Raw genomic sequence first — 25,587 nt, forward strand, 5'->3', positions numbered from 1 at the left:
GGGCTTGACGTCAGACATCCGCCCTCCAAACGCCTGGACACGCCTGCGTTCGGATCTCCACGCCAGGAAACCGGTGAGTATCCGCCCTGGAACGCCTCCCCGCTGTCAATCTTCTTGAGATCGCGCTAGCGATCACTTTCTACTCTCTTCTGGTTGCAGCGCTGGACCGTGCATGCGCAGTTCAGACCCGTTCGCACCGCAGCAAAGAACCGCTGTTAGCGAACGGGTCAGAATAACCCCCATAGGCATGGGGTGTCCATCTATACACTAGACCAGAATGCATTCAAATGTTATCTTTGCGCTTATTTACTTGCCATGGTAACAACACAAAATGAACAATAAAAACAAAGACAGCATATAAATGAACCTCTTCCATGGCTCTCTACAACACAGTCAGACTATCAGAGAACACAGCAAGAGAACCTGGACCAGCAGCAGTCCAGAAGGAGGCTTGGATGTTGCATTCCACAGTACAGCCATGCCTCCTCAGTCCCAGGCCTGGGAAATCACTGTGTCATGTTTACTTGCAGAACAGCCCACACTGTCACACACAATGTGGCAATAAACTACATTTCCCAGCATCCCTCAGTCCTGCAGCTTCCGTATTCTATGCACACATACAGCCTGCACCAGCATTGAATGGGCTGCTCCCTGTAACGGCTCAGTCCCCGGTGTAACCTGAGTGATCCAGTCCGGGCTGTGATCCCAGCAACCAGGAGGCAGACAGCAGCAGGATGTACACAGAGAGCTGCTGCAGCTAGAGCCTTGTGGGGCCTGGTCACCTCGGTAGCTGCTTACTCCCTTTTACACCCTGGTGAGTCATTTCTTCCACTTCTTTCTCTATTATTCATATTATATCCACAGTCTTCATGACTGCTAAGCACAACTACATGCCTTCTGTCAGTGATACAATCTTTATTTTATTTTTGGTAATTTTATTTATCCAGGCGGGAGAAAACATAGGAGGCGGTTATCCCTGGACAGTCCCAGGGAGAAATGCATAGTCCTGGAAATGCTTTTTCCTACAGGTGTCCCAATTTTCCAGTATTGGCCAATGAAAAGTCTGTTTTGTTTTGAATACTGGATGAATACGGTCTTATTCTTGCTATAGGCCGTATGTTGCGAAGTATATGGGGCATATCCAGTTAGGTGCAGGGGTTACCTATTCAGTTAGGGTCCTGCACCCCTGCATGTAACGAGGCTAGGACCGCGCAGCCTTAGGAGCCTGCAGATGCCCCCTCTGGTGTTTAGTGCGTGGGGGTAGCCCATAGATTCCAGAATTTTATGTGGCATGTAAGGGTTACCCGCTGGTTTCCCGCACGGGAAAATGTTATTCGCTTCAGATGTTAAACCCAGAGCTTTCCCCATGCAGTAAACACCACAGCTAATTGGATATGCTCCTAAAAATAACATGATGGGGATTGTAGTGATCCAGGGTTTGCTGAGCCAATATTCTGGGTAACCTGCGTGGGCAAAATGGGTAGTTGTTAATTATATGGATGCCACTCTGATAGCGCTGCCCGTGCTCTCTGTCAGATTTGAGCGCAGGTCGAGATGCCATGTCAGTGATAAAATCTGACTTGCCACACTGAACCTGATGCCCCAACAGCCCTGAGTTCTGCCCCAATAAACCTAATACCCCAAAAGAACTTCTACTCTCAATTCTTCTCAGCCTCTTCACTGACAGCAGACGGCCTTACTGGGGTCCACCTGTACTGAAGAGTTGTTTGGGTTCACGGTGACTGTCAGGGCAGCCTGAAAGCAGGGATTCAGTGCTAGTGGGCTGTCACATCCTGCAAGGTATGGGGTTTCAACCTGCAGCTGCTGTGGAACTACACATCCCAGCATGCCTTGCCACAGGTTTGCTAATAAGGCATGTTAAAACTGAGTCAGGGTATGTTGGGATGTGTAGTTCTACAGCAGCTGGAAGGCCGCAGGTTGAAGACACATGCGGTAAAGCATTATTGTGTCCGTTTGGAGGGTGTATGACAGATGCTGCTGCCCCGGGCACAAGGCCAAGGATGTGGTGCAGTTGCTGCACTAGTGGCACCCTTCTTTGTGTTGTAGGTTCCCTGGAACAGCACCCTGCAGATTGGAGAGGTGCTTGGCAGTGCGTCCATAGGATGCACCCAGCTACCTGCCTGCTCCTGGCCCAGCCCCCTCTGCCTGTACTAGAAGCAGGGCGCGGTGTCGGCCCACATAGGGCACGGAAGTACCTGGCTTACAGCCCTGATTGTGTCAGCCAGAGAGTTAAAATAATAGTGAGAATTGTTTTAAAAGATGCAGAGTGGGTCTCTCCTGCTGCAGGACAGTGCTGACCAGGAATGGTGCTTGGTCTAGGATTGTTCTCAGTGTATAGCAAAGCCTCCACGTTACTTAGCTTTATTTGTAAACCTGCCAATAGGATGAGGAAAGTGAGCTCAGTCACTACCACGTGGGACACAGACTGTCCAATGACAAGTAAGTAGTAGTAAGCAAGGAATGTCTGAAGTTTGATTCTTTGATTCATATGTTTGAACGTGCGTTTGGCACCATATTTAGTCTGACAGGAACGTCCTCCATTACTCGGAGGGATATGGGTACTACCTAACCTTGCCTTTGTTTCCATTCCCCTTCTCCCAGAGTAATAGGCCCTACACACTGGCCGATACCACTGAAAGATATGAAAGAAATATATTATTCATATCTTTCAGTGTGTATGCACAAACGATGCGCGGCCCTGCGCTCGTTCATCGCTGGAGCAGGCTCGTTTAAACGTGCAAGCCAATATGGACAATCTCATCCACATTAGCATGCAGTGCTATGGAGCCGAGTGATGGGGGGAGTGAAGAAACTTCACTCCCCCCGTCACCCCCCTCTCGCCGCCGTATCGGCCGTCTGGCACCTCGGCGGCACATCGCAATGTGTGTAGGGTCCTTAACACACTTTCTGGAATATCAGAAAACCCCTGACCTGCTCACAGCTATAGTATTATTATTTTCTCATACGTCCTAGAGGATGCTGGGGTCTTCACTTCATGACCATGGGGCATAGACGGTTCCGCAGGAGCCAGGACACCATTAGTTCCTGAAGGGTACTGAACGCTAGTCGTGTCTAGATGCTCACTCCCACAGCACGCCGTCACCCCCCCTCACAGAGCCAGAAGTCAGAAGACAGGTGAGTAGAAGAAGACAGATCTTCTATCAAGTAAAGTGACGGCTGAGGTACAGCGCGGCTGGCGGGAGCGCAGCGCGCCATTGCTGCCCACACACACAGGCACTGCAGGGTGCAGGGAACCGGGGGGGGCGCCCTGGGCAGCAAAAACACCTCTGTAAACTGGCAAAAAGGGGGCATAAGATGCCCAGGCACAGCCCTACCCCCACCAGTATAAATATTATGAAAAGTTTCTGAGGTAAAAATGTGCCATTGTGGGGGCGGAGCTTCTTCCTCAGGCAGCCAGCACACTGCTCAGCGCCATTTTCTCTTTCCTCAGGCTGCAGAGACATCGCTGGTCCTCCTTCACTTCTGACTACAAGTATCAGGGTGCAAAACGGGGGGGGGGGGGGGGCGTACAAGCGAATTTGGTGCTTTACAAGTGTGTTTTACTGTGTAAAACACGCTGCATGTCAGTGGGCAGTCTGTGTTCACAGGCATTAGATACTGGCGCTGGGGTTGTGAACTGGCTGCTCCTAAAGAGCCTGCATGGGTGAAAGAAACACGTGATAGTATGCATCATATCAATAGGAGATTAGATAAGTCTGAATCTCATGCTGAGTGCTGGAGAAAATCTGTGGAGGATGTGATTTTTCAGGGCTCTGTTTTTCCATCCGCAGGCGACCCCTCTGGGTCACATAAGAGACCATTTGCAAATATTGTGAATACTGATACCGAGACGGACACTGATTCTTGTGTTGACTATAGTGACTCCAGAGAAATAGATCATAAATTGGCAAAAAATATACAACATATGATTGTAGCTATAAGGGAAGTTCTGGAAGTCACGGAAGCCACTCCTGTACCTCAGGAGAAGACTTATTTCTATAAAGAAAAGAAATCCAAGGTCACTTTCCCTCCTTCCCACGAGCTTAATACTCTTTGAAAGGGTGTGAGTGAATCCCGAAAATAAATTTCGTATTCCCAAGAGAATTCAGATAGTTTATCCTTTCCCGGTGGAGGACAGGAAAAAATGGAAGTCATCCCCTGTGTTACACAGTGCACTGTCCAGGTTGACAAAGAAGGTAATTCTCCCTGCACCTGGCACGGCTTCACTAAAAGAGCCGGCAGACCGAAAGATGGAAACTGCATTGAAATCCATTTATGTTGCCAATGGTACGCTGCTCAGGCCCACAATTGCTTGCGCGTGGGTGAGTCGCGCTATTGAAAAATGGTCAGAAAGCGTGTCATCAGAAATTGACACGATTGATAAAGATGAGATACTCCTTAAGTTAGGGAATATCAAAGACGCTGCCGCATACATGCTAGAAGCGATGAAAGATATTGGACTCTTGAGTTCACAAGCCGCTACCATGGCAGTATCTGCTCGGCGGGCGTTGTGGATTCGCCAGTGGAACGCGGATGCAGATTCCAAAAGAAATATGGAGGCTCTCCCATATAAAGGTGAGGCCTTATTTGGCGATGGACTGGATGCGTTAGTCTCGGCGGCTACCGCAGGTAAGTCGACATTTTTGCCCTCTGCGCCTGCACCGGCAAAAAAGACATATCACCCTCACATGCAGTCCTTTCGGCCCAATAAATACAAAAAAGCGAGAGGTTCCCCCTTCTTTGCAGGTAGGGGAAGGGGAAAGGGAAAGAAGTCCACACCGGCTTCAGGTTCCCAGGAGCAGAAGTCTACCCCTACTTCTGCCAAATCTTCAGCATGGCGCTGGGGCTCCTTTGCGGGCAACCTTGCCAGCTTCTCTTCCGGAAAGGGAAGCAGTAACAGCGGCAATCCAAAAATTATGTCAGGATCAGGTCGTAGTCCTGGTACCTTTGTCACAACAAGGGGAGGGGTTTTATTCAAGCCTTTTTGTAGTTCCGAAGCCGGACGGCTCGGTCAGACCGAACCTAAACAATCTGAATCTCTACTTGAAACGATTCAAGTTCAAAATGGAATCACTGAGGCCAGTGATTTCCAGTCTGGAGGAGGGGGACTACATGGTGTCTGTAGACATAAAGGATGCTTACCTGCATGTTCCCATTTATCCTCCTCACCAGGCTTATCTGAGATTCGCGGTTCAGGATTGCCATTACCAATTCCAGACGTTACCTATCGGTCTCTCCACGGCGCCGAGGGTATTCACCAAGGTGATGGCGGAGATGATGGTTCTCCTGTGTCAAAAAGGAGTCAATATAATTCCTTATCTGGATGATCTCCTGATAAAGGCGAGGTCCAGGGAGCAGTTGTTAGAAAACATCACATTCTCCCTGTCAATACTCCAACAACACGGTTGGATCATAAATTATCCAAAGTCACAGTTGGAACCGACGACAAGATTGTCTTTTCTCGGGATGATTCTGGACACAGAAGTTCAGAGAGTATTTCTTCCGGTGGAAAAGGCTCTGGAAATCCAGAAAATGGTAAAACAGATATTGAAACTATCAAGTGCGTCGATCCATCAGTGCATTCGGTTGTTGGGGAAGATGGTGGCGGCCTACGAGGCCATACAGTTTGGCAGGTTCCATGCCAGAGTATTCCAGTGGGACCTGTTGGACAAGTGGTTGGGATCCCACCTACACATGAAGATAATCCTGTCGTCAAAAGCCAGGATTTCGCTCCTGTAGTGGCTACACGGTTCTCACCTACTAGAGGGACGCAGGTTCGGGATTCAGGACTGGGTCCTGGTAACCACGGCTGCAAGTCTCCGAGGCTGGGGAGCTGTCACTCAGGGGGAAAGCTTCCAAGGAAAATGGTCAAGTCAGGAAGCCTGCCTTCACATAAACGTGCTGGAATTGAGAGCCATTTACAACGGCCTTCAACAAACGGTACATCTTCTTCAAGATCATCCCGTGCAGATCCAGTCGGACAATGTAACAGCAGTCGCGTACATAAACAGGCAGGGCGGAACGAAAGCAGAGCGGCAATGGCATAGGTGACGAAGATCCTCCTCTGGGCAGAAAGACATGTAAACGCTCTGTCTGCAATTTTCATTCCGGGAGTAGACAACTGGGCAGCAGACTTCCTCAGCAGACACGATCTCCATCCAGGAGAGTGGGACCTCAACCAAGAAGTCTTCGCAGAGGTGACAAGTCTTTGGGGAGTTCCTCAAGTAGACATGATGGCATCTCGTCTCAACAAGAAGCTTCAGAAATATTGTTCCAGGTCGAGAGACCCTCAAGCAATAGCAGTGGATGCGCTAGTGGCCCAGTGGGTGTTCCGGTCGGTGTATGTCTTTCCTCCACTTCCGCTGATCCCAAAAGTGCTCAGGATCATAAGAAGAACAAGAGTTCGAGCAATCTTCATTGCCCCAGTCTGGCCAAGGAGGGCTTGGTACCCAGATCTTCAGGAGTTGCTCATAGAAGATCCTCGGCCTCTTCCTCTTCGCGAGGACCTGCTGCAGCAGGGGCCGTGCGTGTATCAAGACTTACCGCGGCTACGTTTGACGGCATGGCTGTTGAGCGCCGGATCCTAGCCCGAAAGGATTAACGTCAAAACATTACCACCGTATTTGGAGAAAATATGTGTCTTGGTGTGAATCCAAAAAGGCTCAGACGGAAGAGTTTCAGTTTGGACGTTTCTCCATTTTCTGCAGGTTGGTGTGGAGGCGGGCCTCCGATTGGGGTCAATCAAGGTCCAGATTTCGGCCTTGTCAGTGTTCTTCCAAAAACAATTGGCATCTCTTCCAGAGGTTCACACCTTCGTGAAAGGGGTTCTGCACATCCAGCCTCCATTTGTGCCTCCAGTGGCACCATGGGACCTTAATGTGGTGTTGCAGTTCCTTCAATCGGATTGGTTTGAGCCTCTACAAAAGATAGAGTTGAAGTTTCTCACTTGGAAAGGGGTGATGCTTTTGGCTTTGGCATCTGCAAGATGGGTGTCTGAATTGGGGGCCTTGTCTCACAAGAGCCCTTACCTGGCCTTCCATGAAGATAGGGCAGAGTTGAGAACTCATCAACATTTTCTTCCAAAGGTGGTTTCATCTTTTCACATAAACCAACCTATTGTGGTGCCAGTAGTTACTGACACGTTCACTGAGTCAAAGTCTCTAGATGTGGTTAGGACTTTGAAGATTTATGTCGCTAGAACAGCTCGAATACGGAAAACAGAGTCTTTGTTTGTCCTGTATGCTCCCAACAAGATTGGGTGTCCTGCTTCCAAGCAGACTATTGCGCGTTGGATCAGAGGTACGATTCAGCAAGCTCATACTACGGCTGGATTGCCGTTACCGACGTCGGTGAAGGCCCATTCCACTAGGAAGGTGGGCTCATCCTGGGCGGCTGCCCGGGAGGTCTCAACATTGCAACTTTGCCGAGCAACTACTTGGTCGGGGTCAAACACATTTGCTAAATTCTACAAGTTTGACACCTTGGCCGATGAAGATCTCAAGTTCGGTCAATCGGTGCTGCAGGGTCATCCGCACTCTCCCGCCCGTACTGGAGCTTTGGTATAAACCCCATGGTCATGAAGTGGACCCCAGCATCCTCTAGGACGTATGAGAAAACAGGATTTTGATACCTACCGGTAAATCCTTTTCTCCTAGTCCATAGAGGATGCTGGGCGCCCGTCCCAGTGCGTACTTTACCTGCAAGAGTTACACAAGTTGTGTTTATATTAGTTTCAGCATGTTGCTGTAATTGGTTCATGCCTGTTGGCTTGTGTTCTGTTGAATGCCATGTTGTGCGGCATGGTTGAGGTGTGAGCTGGTATGTATCTCACCACTAGTATTAAAGTAAATCCTTTCCTTGAAATGTCCGTCTCCCTGGGCACAGTTCTTATAACCGAGGTCTGGAGGAGGGGCATAGAGGGAGGAGCCAGTTCACTCCCATTGAAAAGTCTTAAAGAGTGCCCATGGCTCCTGCGGAACCGTCTATACCCCATGGTCATGAAGTGGACCCCAGCATCCTCTATGGACTAGGAGAAAAGAATTTACCGGTAGGTATCAAAATCCTGTTATTATTACTAGTAAGGTTCTGGTATGAATGGTCGACATTCATTAGGTCGACCACTATTGGTCAACGTAGACTAATAGTCGATCCATGAAAAATTGCGGGACAGGTCGACCCCATGAAAAGGTCGACATGGATTTTTTTTTACTGTTTTTGGTGTCATTTTATCCGTAACATGACCAGGAACCCCAATTAGTGTACCTCGTCCCCTTGCATGGCGAGCGAAGGTTACCGTTCCCAATCGTAGTCCACGTGGATGGTAAAGTATGAAAAAGTAAAAAAACTTTTTCTGCTACAGGGTACACTGGGCTCCACAGGGAATGACAATGGGGTGTAGAGTAGGATCTTGATCCGAGGTACCAAACGGCTAAAAGCTTTGACCTTCTTCCCAGAATGCATAGCGCCACCTCCAACCCCGCCTCCGTGCACAGGAGCTCAGTTTTGTAGTTGGTGCCATGCAGTGCAGGCATACAACAGGTGGGCTGCTCCAGCAGCCCTCAGAAGAGCTTTTTAAAGTGAAAAATGAAGACTGCAAGGGCTGCAGCAGAGACACTGTGAGTGTTAGATGTCAGTCAGACATCTCCTGCTGCAGCTCCATCACCTCCCCCAGCGGCGCTGTATACTCCCGCGCCCTGGTTGCCGGGTACTTACAGCGGAGGCTCCGGTTTTCTTCAGTCAGGCACACACACACACCACCGCAGCTCTCCAGGATCGTGTGGCCGCATTCAGGGAGGAGGTAAGTGGGTTCCCCAGGCGGGACCCGCTGTAAACCGACAACCGACGCGGTCAGTGGACTCTGTGGCAGTACAGGGACCCCACTAGACCACCAGGGCAAGGGCACAGGTCGGATTCTCTCAAAAAGCCGTTTGCTAAGGCCCACAGTACCCGGTGGTGAAGTCCAGCAAGGGGATAAGGCTATGACCTGTACCTCCTCCCCCAGCCCCAGGGCGCCATTTAGAGTAAATGTTCCCGCCCTAGAGCTGCATATCTCTCTCTCCCTCACTCCCTGTCAGCGTTTCGGCGCCATTAGGACAAGCTGTGCTACTCCTGGGATTGTTTGGGAAAAACCTCCTCTGTAAAGCCGCCTGCATGTCAGCGCTGTGCATTTTACAGGACACTTAAGTATTCTACATGTCTGTTGACAGTGTTAGTTAAGAAAAAGTGCATTTAGTCAGGGTTATTTAGTACAAGTACCCTGTGATACACATCCAGTCTTTACTGTGCATTGTTATATCTATTGAGTGTGTAGCTATACTTAGTACTACTCTGTATTGCTAGTCCAGTGAAGTTTTATTGCATGTCATAATTTCTGCATTGTACAATGTGACTGTGTGTGTGCATATAGCTGCTGTGTGACCTCCATTTCGTGTACCTCACTCAGATTGCTATCCCTATAGTCTGTAACCTGAGGGGGCTAAGTTCGTCAGGATTATTACTTAATATAGGTGTTTCACAAGATATACTTATTGTGTATTTTTCTCTGTGATTTTTAATCACCATATACCTCAGGAACTCTCTGTTTGTGCGAATACACTACACAGGGGGTTCTCGTCGGGTATTGTGCTGCTGATATTGTACTAGGTTGCCTTGAATTGAGCTTTCAGACATGTCAGCTACAAGAGGCGACGGAGCTGGGGCTGATCCCACATTGCATGGTGGTGACGCTGCAGACACATTAGAGGAAAACGTAGCAGCAGAGGGTTCAGGTTCTGGGGGTTCCCTACCCCCCAGTGGGACCGTAGCAACGGTGGGGCATAATGACCCACCTTGGGTTACTTTCTCCATGTTATTGAATACGCTAGTAACTAGATTTACGCCCCCTATGGGACTTCCTGTGCCGGTGCAACCGCTTATGGTCCCTGCGGTTAATCTGCCATGGGCAGATCAACTGTCCCACTCAGTTACAGCAATTGAACCAATCACTGACTAAACAGAAATCTCACCCTCGTCCGCCTAAGACCAAGGGGTCCTCTAAGCGGGCTATTACTTCCTCACAATCCACCAACGTCCCATACACCTCGTTTGATAAAGATGGCATATATACTAACCCCACAGACACTGATACTGATAATTATGATGGGGTATCTGTTCCACAGGTGGATGTTCCTGACTTGTTGGATGCTATCAGGATAATTCTTCAAATTACTGACGACCCAGAGCCTGATACTGCCCCAAAGAAACCGGACAGATTTAAACGTCAGAAAGTGGTTAAACAGGTTTTGCCTCACTCTGACCATTTAGTTGACATACGTCAGGAATCCTGGGAAAATCCAGGAAAGAAATTCGCGCCTCACAAGAAGATGCTAGCTCGCTATCCCCTCGTGGTGGAGGCTATTGAAGCGTGGGCTCAGGAGTTGGAAGCTGAGCTGCCTTCCAACGTTTCTGATCATGCTAGACAATGTCTATCATATATTGTCACAGCTTCTCATTACATTAAGGAGGCGGCTTCTCATGCCGGTATTCTGGCGGCCAAGGCTTCTACTACGTCCATTTTGGCTTGCCGGATTCTCTGGTTGCGGTCCTGGTCTGTGGATCTGGACTCTAAGAAAACCCTGGAGGTGCTCCCCTTTTAAGGGAGACATTCTTTTCGGAGAAGACCTCAGTAAGATATTGGCTGACTTAGCCTCTGCTAAAACAGCTTGTCTACCTAGTACTGCTCCTTCGGTACCGAAGGCTAAGAGTACTTCCTTTCGCTCCTTTCGTCCTTCAGGGAAAGCAAAGGTTCAGGCGTACCCGTAACAGGCTCGCACTTCCAAACCTAAATGGGCCTGGGCTGTCCGTCATCCTGCTTCCAAGACTGACAAGCCTGCTGCATGACGGGGCGGGCCTCCCTCTGGGGGATCCCAGCGTTGGGGGCCAACTTCTAGGGTTTACCCAGGAATGGTTGAAGACCACTTCCGATGCCTGGGTACGGGAAGTCGTCACTCGAGGTTACGCCGTATCCTTCAAGAATCGTCCCCCTCATCGATTTTTGCCTGACAGACGTCCCTTCGGATCAGGTGAAGGCGAAAACTCTTCATTCGGTGCTACAGTCCCTCCTGGACGCAGGAGTGGTAGTACAGGTGCCTCTGGCTCAGAGAGGCAAGGGGTACTATTCACTGCTGTTCCTAGTCCCGAAACCGAATGGGTCCTCTCGGCCCATTCTCAACCTCAAGTCCTTGAACAAATTTGTGAGGGTCTCCAAGTTTCGTATGGAAACTCTTCGCTCTATTGTTCTGGCCTTGGAACCTGGGGATTATATGGTCTCCCTGGACATACAGGATGTTTACCTGCATATTCCCATTGCAATGTCACATCAGCAGTACCTGAGGTTTGCTGTTGGCAACCTCCATAACCAATTTCGGGCGTTACCTTTTTGGCTTGACCATGGCTCCGTGAGTCTTCACCAAGGTCATGGCGTTAATGATGGCTGTACTCCGCCGTCAAGGGGTCAGGATCCTGCCGTATCTGGGCGACTTGTTGATCCTGGCGAATTCCCCAGAAATTCTCCTACGCCATCTGGATCTGATGCTCCAGTTTCTGCAAGCCCACGGGTGGCTCATCAACTGGAAGAAATCTTCCCTGGTCCCTGCTCAGAGCATGGTGCACCTGGGGGTGTTGTTAGACACTCACAACCAGCGGTTGTTCTTGTCTCGAGAGAAGGTCCTGAAACTTCAGGACAGGATTCGATGCTTCCTATCTCGTCCGCAAGTGTCGATACAAGTACTAGATCTCATGGTGTCGGCTTTCGACATGGTGGAGTATGCTCCATTCCATTCCTGCCCTCTACAGAAATTGATTCTTGCCAAGTGGGACGGCCTGCCTCACCGGATCAGGTCTCACATGATTTCCTTGTCTCCGGAGGTCCGTCTGCCACTGAGCTGGTGGCTTCAAGACCAACGATTGAGCAGAGGTTGTCCCTTCTGGATCTCCAACTGGGTCCTTCTGACGACGGATGCCAGTCTGAGAGGTTGGGGTGTGGTGTTGGAGCAACACTCCCTTCAGGGTCGGTGGACCAAGGAGGAGTTTCTCCTCCCGATAAACATTCTGGAACTGCGGGCGGTGTTCAATGCTCTGAACTTGGCCCAGCATTTAATACAGAACAGACCTGTTCAAGTACAATCGGACAACGCAACCACGGTGGCGTACATAAATCATCAAGGTGGCACTCGCAGCCGCATGGCAATGAGGGAAGTGTCAAGAATTCTTCAGTGGGCAGAACGCCATCTGCCAGACATATCGGCAGTGTTCATTCCGGGGGTCCTAAACTGGGAAGCGGACTTCCTCAGTCATCAGGACATACACGCCAGAGAGTGGAGCCTCCATCCAGAAGTATTTCAACTCCTAGTGGACAAGTGGGGCCTCCCAGATGTGAACCTGATGGTGTCTCGACACAATCACAAGGTTCCGGTCTTCGGAGCAAGGACAAGGGATCCTCAAGCAGCGTTCGTGGACGCTCTGGCAATTCCATGGAACTTTCAGCTGCCATACGTGTCCCCTCTGGAGTCACTCCTGCCCAGAGTAATAAGGAAGTTCAAGCAAGAAGGAGGAATCCTACTTCTGATCGCTCCCGCGTGGCCCAGACGGCATTGGTTCTCAGACCTTCAGGGTCTTTCGATAGAGCGTCCCCTTCTACTTCCGCAGCGCCCAGATCTCCTCGTTCAGGGCCCCTGTGTATATCAGGATTTAGCCCGGTTGGCTTTGACGGCGTGGCTCTTGAAGCTTCCATCTTGAGGGCCAAAGGATTTTCTGAGGCGGGCATTCAAACTATGTTGAAGGCCTGGAAACCGGCTTCTGCTCGGATTTATCATAGGGTCTGGAATTCTTACTTTGCTTGGTGTGCCACTAACAATCATGGTGCTTACAAGTTTAGTACGGCCAAACTTTTGGCCTTATTACAACAGGGCCTGGACTTGGGCCTTCGTCTGGCCTCCATCGAGGTTCATATTTCTGCCTTGTTGGTTTGGTTCCAGAGAAAAATTGCGACTTTACCTGATGTTCATACGTTCACTCAGGGTGTGTTGCGGATTCAACCTCCTTTATGTTCCGCATGTGGCTCCTTGGGACTTGTCGGTGGTTCTGGATGCGTTGCAAGGGTCTCCGTTTAAGCCCCTTGAATCTGCAGACCTTAAGTGGCTTTCTCTTAAGATATTGTTTCTGATGGCTATTGCTTCTGCTAGACGGGTGTCGGATCTGGGTGCCTTGTCTTGTAGGTCCCCATATCTGATTTTTCACCGTGATCGGGCGGTTCTTAGAACACGTCCCGGGTACTTACCTAAGGTGGTGTCTTCTTTCCACCTTAATCAGGAGATCGTGATTCCGGCCTTTGCCTCTCCTGACTTGTCGTCCAAAGAGTGGTCTTTGGATGTTATACGGGCTCTCAGTATCTATGTGAAGAGAACTGCATCCCTTCAGAAGTCTGATTCTCAAGCAGACCCTGGCCAGATGGATTAGAATGGTGATTGCACATGCTTATGTACAGGCTTGCCTTCCAGACGACGGACAGACGGTTGGTGCTGTATACCTATACCCAGATGGATGTCATCCTGCTCCCCTGCTCTGCAAATACACACTGTAATGTATGGATACAGCACCCAGGAGTTATTTTACAGTCAGGGATGACCCATTATTGCTTCCTCTACTGAGTGGAGGCAGCATAAAGGCCCATGCACACTTGACGATGCACACGTCGTTAACGACTTCCCTTGAATAGCTGAGCAAACGACATGAGCATACACACTACCAACGACCAAAGACCATTCAGCGTTGAAGCATCCAAGCTGAACAGTTTATTAAAATAATGAGCTGGGAACAGGGCTGGTGAACAGTGGCTTGGTCGTTGGTCGTTCACACCATACACATTCAGCGACGTCTCTGGTCGGTAACGACCATAGTGTAAATTGAGCATACATGCTCCACAGATAAGCGAGGGTCGTTAACGTCCCGCGGGGCCGCGCGTCGGTGGTCGTCGGATGCATACACACTTGACGATATAATGAGCGACGTCGTTGATGAGGGCTGAAATGAACGACGTCGCTCATTTTATCGTCAAGTGTGTATGGGCCTTAAGACGCCAATATATTTGTTTGTTTCTTATTCATTTTGTTTATTTGCTTTACAGTTGCATCATGCACTACTCACTATGGGTAAGATGTTTCAAACACTGAAGAGAGAAAGAGAGTGGAAAAGTTGCCCCTAGCAACAGGACAGATTCTGTTAATGTATAGACTATTGCTAGATGAATGATAACTATAAGCTGATTGGCTGCTATGGGCAACTTCATCTCTCTTGAAGGTTTGATGCCTCCCCCAGTTTGTGACAGAGAAGTGACAGTATCTGTGTATGGCTGCATGTGTTAGTGCACATTTGTTGTGTCAACACCGTTCTGGATGCGTCACAGGAATTTAATAAAAACTAAACAAAATCATTGTAAGGTATGCGTGTGTATCCTATGTAATACATATTATTCTGTGGAGACGTAAGCTGTTATTTATTTGTATGTTTTCTTATGTAAGTCTACTTAGTCATGGTTCTAGTGTTATTTATGACCGTATTTAGCATGTCATGACAAATGATGTGTCCTAATACCCGATTACCGCTGAGGAAGGGAACCGTCGCAGCCAGGTATTGGGGACTGTTAGAGACTGGGGGTTTGTTTCTTTTCACAAATAATTACCAGTAAATTCAGACTTTGAATGATCCATGTTTGATAGTATATAGCACATGTCTTGGGCCTGTCCTCATAATCTTAATCAACAAACGGAGAAGAATGAAAACTCTTTTGTGGCGCACTCCGATCCTATTAGGCACAATAATTTTGCAGGTGCAGATCATCGTGGTATCAGCAGCACTTTACGGCGGCCCGTATTCACACAGAAGGGCTCCAAGCACTTTGGTGTGAATTCTGCCCACATTCAGCTCATGAAGGGTGCGAGATCGGGTGGTAATAGGATTGACCCCATAGGGTGGGTGCACACTTGAACAATTGGCAGTCGGGACTATGCCTGATGGCCCGTACACACCAGGAAGATTCAATGAAAGACTGAACCATCACTGTTCCGTCCTTTATTAATATGCACCGGGTCACATCCGATTTCTTCAGGTTGGCTGTGTAGCACGCGGAAGTGCGCAATCATGGGTACACAATTTCCGATCAGACCGATATGTTGTTCCGGTGTGTACCGACCCTTAGAAAATTTGTAACTGACTAAGTAAAAAAAAAAATAATTATTATCCCTTAAATGAAATTAAGTCCTATGTCTGTGATATAGGACTTTGTTTTTTATTTAAGACATAATAAAAGTTCTATTTTAAATTATTCGGTTACAGTTTTTCTCTTTCCTAAGAGTGCCCCACGAAAGAGTCTTCTGTCTTTCCCTTTTGTTGAATAACTTTATACACTGACTCGGTGTGTATGCACCAACGATGAACGATGTGCGTCCCCATGGTCGTTCATTGTTGGTTTACACTCGTTTAGCATAGCTAGCCGATTTGGACGATGGTCGTTAATCATTGAAAACGAACATCGTCCAAATCGGAAACATTGCCAAGTGTATAGGGCCCATTACATATCTGAGAGACGTTGTGATGCTTTCACAAAGCTATGGAACGGGTCCTGATGTATTATTGATGACCTGCTGCGTGGAGGTACAGTATGTTAGAGCACAGACATTATAGACTACGCATTAAACCATTGATATATTTTTGCACTGATGAAATGAGACACAGGGTGATTCAGACTGTCTGGAGCCTGAAGTGAACCTGGCGTTAATGAAGGATAATTCCTATACTGCCATGTCTCCTCTGGACATTTGGTTTCTATATGATTAATAAGGAACTCTGCATCCTCTACAGACTTCTGTAGTCATGACAATACACTGCCCAAAATAAGTGGCTATTTGAAAAGTTGAAAGCCGCTTTCTTCCTAACATTGCAATAATAGTAAGCCATAAGCTTTTTCTCTAACGTCCTAGAGGATGCTGGGGACTCCGTAAGGACCATGGGGATAGACGGGCTCCGCAGGAGACATGGGCACTTTAAGAAAGACTTTAGTTCTGGGTGTGCACTGGCTCCTCCCTCTATGCCCCTCCTCCAGACCTCAGTTTTATACTGTGCCCAGTGGAGGCTTGGTGCTTTTCAGGAGCTCTCCTGAGCTTTCTGACAAAGTATTTTGTTAGGTTTTTTATTTTCAGGGAGCACTGCTGGCAACAGACTCCCTGCATCGAGGGACTTAGGGGAGAGAAGCAGCCCTACTCTTTGAGTGCAAGGTCCTGCTTCTTATGCTACTGGACACCATTAGCTCCAGAGGGATTGGTACCCAGGATCTCACCCTAGCCGTCCGTCCCAGAGCCGCGCCGCCGTCCCCCTCGCAGAGCCGGAAGATAGAAGCCGGGTGAGTATGAGAAGTAAAGAAGACTTCAGAGGCGGCAGAAGACTTCATGATCTTCACTGAGGTAACGCACAGCACTGCAGCTGTGCGCCATTGCTCCCATACACCTCACATACTCCGGTCACTGTAAGGGTGCAGGGCGCAGGGGGGGGCGCCCTGGGCAGCAATATAAACCTGTTATTTGGCAAAAGAGAGCATATATACAGCTGGACACTGTATATATGCATGAGCCCCCGCCAATTTTACACTTTTAGCGGGACTGAAGCCCGCCGCCGAAGGGGCGGGGCTTCTCCCTCAGCACTCACCAGCGCCATGTTTTTCTCCACAGCACCGCTGAGAGGAAGCTCCCCGGACTCTCCCCTGCTTATACCACGGTAGATGAGAGGGTTTTAAAGAAGAGGGGGGGCACATAATTCGGCACAGATAATAACAGCGCTTCTGGGTAAACATTAGATTGCTGTGTTTTTTCCTGGGTCATATAGCGCTGGGGTGTGTGCTGGCATACTCTCTCTCTCTCTGTCTCTCCTAAGGGCCTTGTGGGGGAACTGTCTTCAGAAAGAGCATTCCCTGAGTGTGTGGTGTGTCGGTACGTGTGTATCGACATGTCTGAGGTAAAAGGCTCTCCTAAGGAGGAGATGGAGCAAATGTGTGTGTGTGTGGTGTCTCCGTCGACAACGCCGACACCTGAATGGATATGTGAAATTAAGTGCTAAGGTAAATTTATTGCACAAAAGGTTAGAGAACAGACAGGGAATTTACCCATGTCTGTCCCTATGTCGCAGAGACCTTCAGAGTCTCACAACGCTCACTATCCAAAATAATAGACACTGATATCGACACGGAGTCTGACTCCAGTGTCGACTACGATAATGCAAAGTACAGCTAAAACTGGCAGCAAGTATGCAATATATGATTATTGTAATAAAAGATGTTTTGCATATCACTGATGACTCATCTGTCCCTGACACGAGGGTACACATGTTTAAGGGGAAGAAAGCTGAGGTAAATTTCCCTCCTCTCATGAAGGAAAAGAGCGGGAATCTCCAGATAAGATACTGCAGATTCCCACAAAGAATTCTCAGGGAGTATCCTTTCCCTACTAGGGCCAGGATACGGTGGGAATCTTCCCCTAGGGTGGATTGACACGTTTACCCAAAAGGTAGAGCTGACTTAACAGCTATCCTCAGAGATCCTGCAGATAGCATGCAGTAAAAGTACTATGAAGTCCATTTACACACATTCTGGTACACTACTCAGACCGGCAATTACGTCGGCCTGGGTGTGTAGTGCTGTAGCGGCATGGACGGATACCTTATCTGAGGAGATTGATACCCTAGATAAGGGTACTATTTTATTGACCCTGGGGCATATAAAAGATGCTGTCCTATATATGAGAGATGCTCAAAGAGACATTAGTCTTCTGGGTTCTAGAATAAACGCTATGTCGATTTCTGCCAGAAAAGTCCTATGGACACGGCAATGGACAGGTGATGCCGACTCAGAACGGCATATGGAGTTTTTATCTTACAGGGGTGAGGGAGTGTTTGGGGAAGGTCTCTCGGACCTAGTCTCCACAGCTACAGCTGGAAAATCTAATTTTTTGCCTTATATTCCCTCACAGCCTAAGAGAGCGCCGCATTATCAAATGCAGTCCTTTCGATCACAAAGAAACAAGAAAGTCCGAGGTGCGTCCTTTCTTGCCAGAGGTAGGGGCAGAGGAAAGAAGCTGCACAACACAGCTAGTTCCCAGGAACAGAAGTCCTCCCCGTCCTCTACAAAATCCACCGCATGACGCTGGGGCTCCACTGGCGGAGTCCGGCCCAGGGGGGCGGCACGTCTCCGGATTTTCAGCCACATCTGGGTTCATTCCCAGGTGGATCCCTGGGCAATAGAAATTGTTTCTCAGGGTCACAAGCTGGAATTCGAAGAGGTGCCTCCTCGCCGATTTTTCAAATCGGCCCTACCAGCTTCTCCCCAAGAAAGGGAGATAATGTTAAATGCAATACAACAATTGTATCTTCAACAGGTGGTGGTCAAGGTTCCCCTCCTTCAACAGGGAAGGGGATATTACTCGACCATGGTTGTAGTCCCAAAACCGGACGGTTCGGTCGGACCCATTTTAAATTTAAAATCCCTGAACCTATACTTGAAAAGGTTCAAGTTCAAGATGGAATCGCTAAGAGCGGTCATCGCAAGCCTGGAAGGGGGGGATTTTATGGTGTCTCTGGACATAAAGGATGCATACCTTCATGTCCCCATTTATCCACCTCATCAGGCGTACCTCAGGTTTGTGGTACAGGATTGTCATTACCAATTTCAGACGTTGCCGTTTGGTCTCTCCACGGCTCCGAGAATTTTCACCAAGGTAATGGCGGAAATGATGGTGCTCCTGCGCAAGCAAGGTGTCACAATTATCCCGTACTTGGACGATCTCCTCATAAAAGTGAGAGCAAGAGAGCAGTTGCTGAACAGCGTATCACTTTCACTGAAAGTGTTACAGCAACACGGCTGGATTCTCAATATCCCGAAGTCGCAGTTGGTTCCTACGACTCGTCTGTCTTTCTTGGGCATGATTCTGGACACGGACCAGAAGAGGGTTTATCTCCCGATAGAAAAGGCCCAGGAACTCATGACTCTTGTCAGGAACCTATTGAAACCAAAACAGGTGTCAGTGCATGAAAAATGGAGAAGGATATACTGGCGCCGGCTGATATTTCAAATGATAATGGACACTATGACCAAACGTTAAAAAACCAATAATAAAAATTTATTACACATACATTTAAAACAAAGGATTCTATTCCTACTTGTGCAAACCTAAGCAATTGCTAAAGGGTTAATTGGATTATGATAAGGTCCCACTGGTGATCCCTTCAAAGAATAATGTCCACTTTAGACTGGCTAGGAGTCTCACTCCACATTGCTCACAAGTTCAGTACGTGCAAGTTGATTTACCAGACTTATTCCGGAGAAGTCCCTTGGGTATCTCTTTTTACACTGAAGATCCCATTGGCATGCAGGGAAAGGTCCGGGTCTGCTGCAGAGCTTGTGTTGGTATTAAATCCGGTGGAGAGCTTGAGAGTCCAAGAATGTCGCCAGAGATGTGGATGAAGGGAAACCGCACTTGTGGTCCTGCCAAATGTAGCTCAACGCGTTTCGCTGGACTGATGGCTGCCAGCTTCCTTGGTCATAGTGTCCATTATCACTTGAAATATCAGCCGGCGCCAGTATATCCTTCTCCATTTTTCATATATATATAAGGGATTGACCTCCCTATACAGGCTGCCGTTGACAGCGCACTCTCAAATTGTTTTTCTTTGTAGGTGTCAGTGCATCACTGCACTCGAGTCCTGGGAAAGATGGTGGCATCATACGAGGCCATTCCCTTCGGCAGGTTCCATGCGAGGACTTTCCAATGGGACCTCCTGGACAAGTGGTCCGGGTCACCTTTACAGATTCATCGATTGATCACCCTGTCCCCAAGGGCCAGGGTATCACTCCTGTGGTGGCTGCAGAGTGCTCAACTTCTCGAGGGCCGCAGATTCGGCATTCAGGACTGGATCCTGGTGACCACGGACGCAAGCCTCCGAGGTTAGGGAGCAGTCACACAGGTAAGATATTTCCAAGGTCTTTGGTCAAGTCAAGAGTCTTGTCTTCACATCAGCGTCCTGGAACTGAGGGCCATATACAACGCCCTACATCAAGCGGAGACCTTTCTTCGCGACCAACCGGTTCTGATCCAGTCAGACAACGTCACTGCAGTGGCTCATGTAAACTGCCAAGGCGGCACAAGGAGCAGTGTGGCGATGGCAGAAGCCACCAGAATTCTTCGCTGGGCGGAGAATCACGTAAGTGCACTGTCAGCAGTGTTCATTCCGGGAGTGGACAACTGGGAAGCAGACTTCCTCAGCAGACACGACCTACATCCGGGAGAGTGGGGACTTTATCAGGAAGTCTTCGCACAGATTACAAGTCGGTGGGAACTGCCACAGATAGACATGATGGCGTCCCGCCTCAACAGAAAGCTACAGAGGTATTGCGCAAGGTCAAGAGACCCTCAGGCAGTAGCTGTAGACGCCCTAGTGACACCGTGGGTGTTCCAGTCGGTCTATGTATTTCCTCCTCTTCCTCTCATACACAAGGTGTTGAGGATAATAAGAAAGAGAGGAGTGAGAACAATCCTCATTGTTCCAGATTGGCCACGGAGGACCTGGTATCCGGATCTGCAGGAAATGCTCACAGAAGACCCGTGGCCTCTTCCTCTAAGACAGGACCTGTTGCAGCAGGGGCCCTGTCTGTTCCAAGATTTACCCCGGCTGCGTTTGACGGCATGGCGGTTGAACGCCGGATCCTAGCAGAGAAAGGCATTCCGGTTGAGGTCATCCCTACGCTGATAAAGGCTAGGAAGGACGTAACATCAAAACATTATCACCGTATATGGCGAAAGTATGTTTCTTGGTGTGAGGCCAGGAATGCTCCTGCGGAAGAATTCCATCTGGGCCGTTTCCTTCACTTCCTACAAACTGGAGTGAATTTGGGCCTAAAATTAGGCTCCATTAAGGTCCAGATTTCGGCCCTATCCATTTTCTTTCAAAAAGAATTGGCTTCTCTCCCAGAAGTTCAGACTTTTGTAAAGAGAGTGCTGCGTGTTCAGCCCCCTTTTGTGCCTCCGGTGGCACCTTGGGACCTTAACGTGGTGTTAAGTTTCCTAAAGTCACACTGGTTTGAACCACTTAAAACGGTGGAGTTGAAATATCTCACGTGGAAGGTGGTCATGTTATTAGCCTTGGCTTCAGCTAGGCGAGTGTCGGAATTAGCGGCTTTATCACATAAAAGCCCCTATCTTTTTCTCCATATGGATAGAGAGGAATTGCGGATCCGTCCTCAATTCCTGCCAAAAGTGGTCTCATCTTTTCATATGAACCAAGCTATTGTGGTGCCTGTGGCTACGCGTGACTTGGAGGATTCCGAGTTACTTGATGTAGTCAGGGCTTTGAAAATTTACGAGGCCAGAACGGCTAGAGTCAGAAAAACAGAAGCACTGTTTGTTCTGTATGCAGCCAACAAGATTGGTGCCCCTGCTTCAAGGCAGACTATTGCTCGCTGGATTTGTAACACGATTCAGCAAGCGCATTCTACGGCTGGATTGCCGTTACCGAAATCGGTCAAGGCCCATTCCACTAGGAAAGTGGGCTCTTCTTGGGCGGCTGCCCGAGGGGTCTCGGCACTACAGCTGTGTCGAGCTGCTACTTGGTCGGGTTCAAACACCTTTGCAAATTCTATAAGTTTGATACCCTGGCTGAGGAGGACCTCATGTTTGCTCAATCGGTGCTGCAGAGTCATCCGCACTCTCCCGCCCGTTTGGGAGCTTTGGTATAATCCCCATGGTCCTTACGGAGTCCCCAGCATCCTCTAGGACGTTAGAGAAAATAAGATTTTAAACCTACCGGTAAATCTTTTTCTCGTAGTACGTAGAGGATGCTGGGCGCCCGTCCCAAGTGCGGACAACTTCTGCAATACTTGTATATAGTTATTGCTTCAATAAGGGTTATGTTCTAGTTGCATCGGTCCTGAACTGATGCTATGTTGTTTTTTCATACTGTTAACTGGGTAGTTATCACAAGTTATACGGTGTGATTGGTGTGGCTGGTATGAATCTTGTCCTAGATTAACAAAATCCTTTCCTCGTACTGTCCGTCTCCTCTGGGCACAGTTTCTCTAACTGAGGTCTGGAGGAGGGGCATAGAGGGAGGAGCCAGTGCACACCCAGAACTAAAGTCTTTCTTAAAGTGCCCATGGTCCTTACGGAGTCCCCAGCATCCTCTACGGACTACGAGAAAAAGATTTACCGGTAGGTTTAAAATCTTATTTTCTCTGACGTCCTAAGTGGATGCTGGGACTCCGTAAGGACCATGGGGAATAGCGGCTCCGCAGGAGACTGGGCACAACTAAAGAAAGCTTTAGGACTACCTGGTGTGCACTGGCTCCTCCCTCTATGACCCTCCTCCAGACCTCAGTTAGAATCTTGTGCCTGGCTGAGCTGGATGCACACTAGGGGCTCTCCTGAGCTCCTAGAAAAGAAAGTATATTTTAGGTTTTTTTATTTTCAGTGAGATCTGCAGGCAACAGACTCACTGCTACGAGGGACTAAGGGGAGAAGAAGCGAACCTACCTGCTTGCAGTTAGCTTGGGCTTCTTAGGCTACTGGACACCATTAGCTCCAGAGGGATCGAATACAGGGCCCGACCTCGATCGTCCGGTCCCGGAGCCGCGCCGCCGTCCCCCTTACAGAGCCAGAAGCAAGAAGATGGGCCTGAAAATCGGCGGCAGAAGACTTCGGTCTTCAACAAGGTAGCGCACAGCACTGCAGCTGTGCGCCATTGCTCCTCATGCACACCTCACACTCCGGTCACTGATGGGTGCAGGGCGCTGGGGGGGGGGGGGGGGGCGCCCTGAGCAGCAATATTAACACCTTGGCTGGCAAAAAAAAATCACAATATATAGTCCTAGAGGCTATATATGTGAAAAATACCCCTGCCAGAGATCCATAAAAAAGCGGGAGAAGTCCGCCGAAAAAGGAGCGGGGCTATCTACCTCAGCACACTGGCGCCATTTTCCCTCACAGCTCTGCTGGAAGGATCGCTCCCAGGCTCTCCCCTGCAGTTTCCAGACTACATAGGGTAAAAAAGAGAGGGGGGGCACTAAATTTAGGCGCAATATTGTGTATACAAGCAGCTATTGGGAAAATCACTCAGTTACAGTGTTAATCCCTGTGTATATATAGCGCTCTGGTGTGTGCTGGCATACTCTCTCTCTGTCTCCCCAAAGGGCTTTGTGGGGTCCTGTCCTCAGTCAGAGCATTCCCTGTGTGTGTGCGGTGTGTCGGTACGGCTGTGTCGACATGTTTGATGAGGAGGCTTATGTGGAGGCGGAGCAGATGCCGATAAATGTGATGTCACCCCCTGAGGGGCCGACACCTGAGTGGATGGATAGGTGGAAGGTATTAACCGACAGTGTCAACTCCTTACATAAAAGGCTGGATGACGTAACAGCTGTGGGACAGCCGGCTTCTCAGCCCGCGCCTGCCCAGGCGTCTCAAAGGCCATCAGGGGCTCAAAAACGCCCGCTACCTCAGATGGCAGACACAGATGTCGACACGGAGTCTGACTCCAGTGTAGACGAGGTCGAGACATATACACAATCCACTAGGTACATCCGTTGCATGATCTCGGCAATGAAAAATGTGTTACACATTTCTGACATTAACCCAAGTACCACAAAAAAGGGGTTTTATGTTTGGGGAGAAAAAGCAGCCAGTGTTTTGTTCCCCCATCAGATGAGTGAATGAAGTGTGTGAAGAAGCGTGGGTTCCCCCGATAAGAAACTGGTAATTTCTAAAAAGTTACTGATGGCGTACCCTTTCCCGCCAGAGGATAGGTCACGTTGGGAGATATCCCCTAGGGTGGATAAGGTGCTCACACGTTTGTCAAAAAAGGTGGCACTGCCGTCTTAGGATACGGCCACTTTGAAGGAGCCTGCTGATAAAAAGCAGGAGGCTATCCTGAAGTCTGTATATACACACTCAGGTACTATATTGAGACCTGCAATTGCCTCAGCATGGATAGTGCTGCTACAGCGTGGTCTATTGCCCTGTCAGGACAGGGATACTATTTTGCTAACCATAGAGCATATTAAAGACGTCGTCTTATATATGAGGGATGCACAGAGGGATATTTGTCGGCTGGCATACAGAATTAATGCAATGTCCATTCTGCCAGGAGGGTATTAGGGACCCGGCAGTGGACAGGCGATGCTGACTTTAGAAGGCACATGAAGATTCTGCCTTATAAGGGTGAGGAATTGTTTGGGGATGGTCTCTGGGACCTCGTATCCACAGCAACAGCTGGGAAAGAAATTTTTTTACCTCAGGTTTCCTCACAGCCTAAGAAAGCACCGTATTATCAGGTACAGTCCTTTCGGCTTCAGAAAAGCAAGCGGGTCAAAGGCGCTTCCTTTCTGCACAGAGACAAGGGAAGAGGGAAAAAGCTGCACCAGACAGCCAGTTCCCAGGATTAAAAATCTTCCCCCGCTTCCTCTGAGTCCACCGCATGACGCTGGGGCTCCACAGGTGGAGCCAGGTGCGGTGGGGGCGCGTCTCGGGAACTTCAGCGACCAGTGGGCTCGCTCACAGGTGGATCCCTGGGTTCTGCAAGTAGTATCACTGGGATACAAGCTGGAGTTCGAGGCGACTCACCCTCGCCGTTACCTCAAATCACCCTTGCCTGCTGCCCTCGAGGGGAGGTAGTACTGGCGGCAATTCACAAGCTGTACTCCAGCAGGTGATAATCAAGGTACCCCTCCTTCAAGAAGGCCGGGGTTACTATTCCACAATGGTTGTGGTACCGAAACCAGACGGTTCGGTGAGACCCATTCTAAAATTTAAATCCTTGAACACTTATATATGAAGGTTCAAGTTCAAAATGGAATCGCTCAGGGCGGTTATTGCAAGCCTGGACGAAGGGGATTACATGGTATCACTGGACATCAAGGATGCTTACCTGCATGTCCCCATTTACCCTCCTCACCATGAGTACCTCAAAATTGTGGTACAGGACTGTCATTACCAATTCCAGACGTTGCCGTTGGTCTGTCCCCGGCACCGAGGGTATTTACCAAGGTAATGGCCGAAATGATGATACTCCTTTGAAAAAAGGGAGTTATAATTATCCCGTACTTGGACGATCTCCTTATAAAGGCGAGGTCCAGGGAGCAGTTGTTGGTCGGAGTAGCACTATCTCGTGAAGTGCTACAACAGCACGGCTGGATTCTGAATATTCCAAAGTCGCAGCTGGTTCCTACGACGCGTCTACTGTTCCTGGGTATGGTTCTGGACACAGAACAGGAAAAAGTGTTTCTCCCGGAGGAGAAGGCCAAGGAGTTGTCCTCTCTAGTCAGAGACCTCCTAAAACAAATACAGGTGTCAGTGCATCAATGCACGCGAGTCCTGGGAAAGATGGTAGCTTCTTACGAAGAAATTCCATTCGGCAGGTTCCATGCAAGGATCTTCCAGTGGGATCTGTTGGACAAGTGGTCCTGGTCGCATCTTCAGATGCATCGGCTGATAACCCTGTCTCCAA

At 49.0% G+C, this 25,587-nt stretch overlaps 1 protein-coding gene across 2 annotated transcripts in view; it reads left to right on the top strand.

Annotated features, from left to right (window-relative positions):
• The first annotated feature begins 519 nt into the window (after nucleotides 1-519).
• TCP11L1 (t-complex 11 like 1) overlaps nucleotides 520-25,587 on the top strand; it is a 104,009-nt gene continuing 78,941 nt past the window's right edge. The window contains exon 1 of one of the 2 annotated variants that reach the window (XM_063944481.1): nucleotides 520-814. The gene's annotated coding sequence lies outside the window, so the exon portion shown is untranslated. The remainder of the gene's footprint in view (nucleotides 815-25,587) is intronic. The other variant, XM_063944482.1, reaches the window with a different exon arrangement.

This window comes from Pseudophryne corroboree, chromosome 11 (genome assembly GCF_028390025.1).
Source record: "Pseudophryne corroboree isolate aPseCor3 chromosome 11, aPseCor3.hap2, whole genome shotgun sequence".
Lineage (NCBI taxonomy): Eukaryota > Metazoa > Chordata > Amphibia > Anura > Myobatrachidae > Pseudophryne > Pseudophryne corroboree.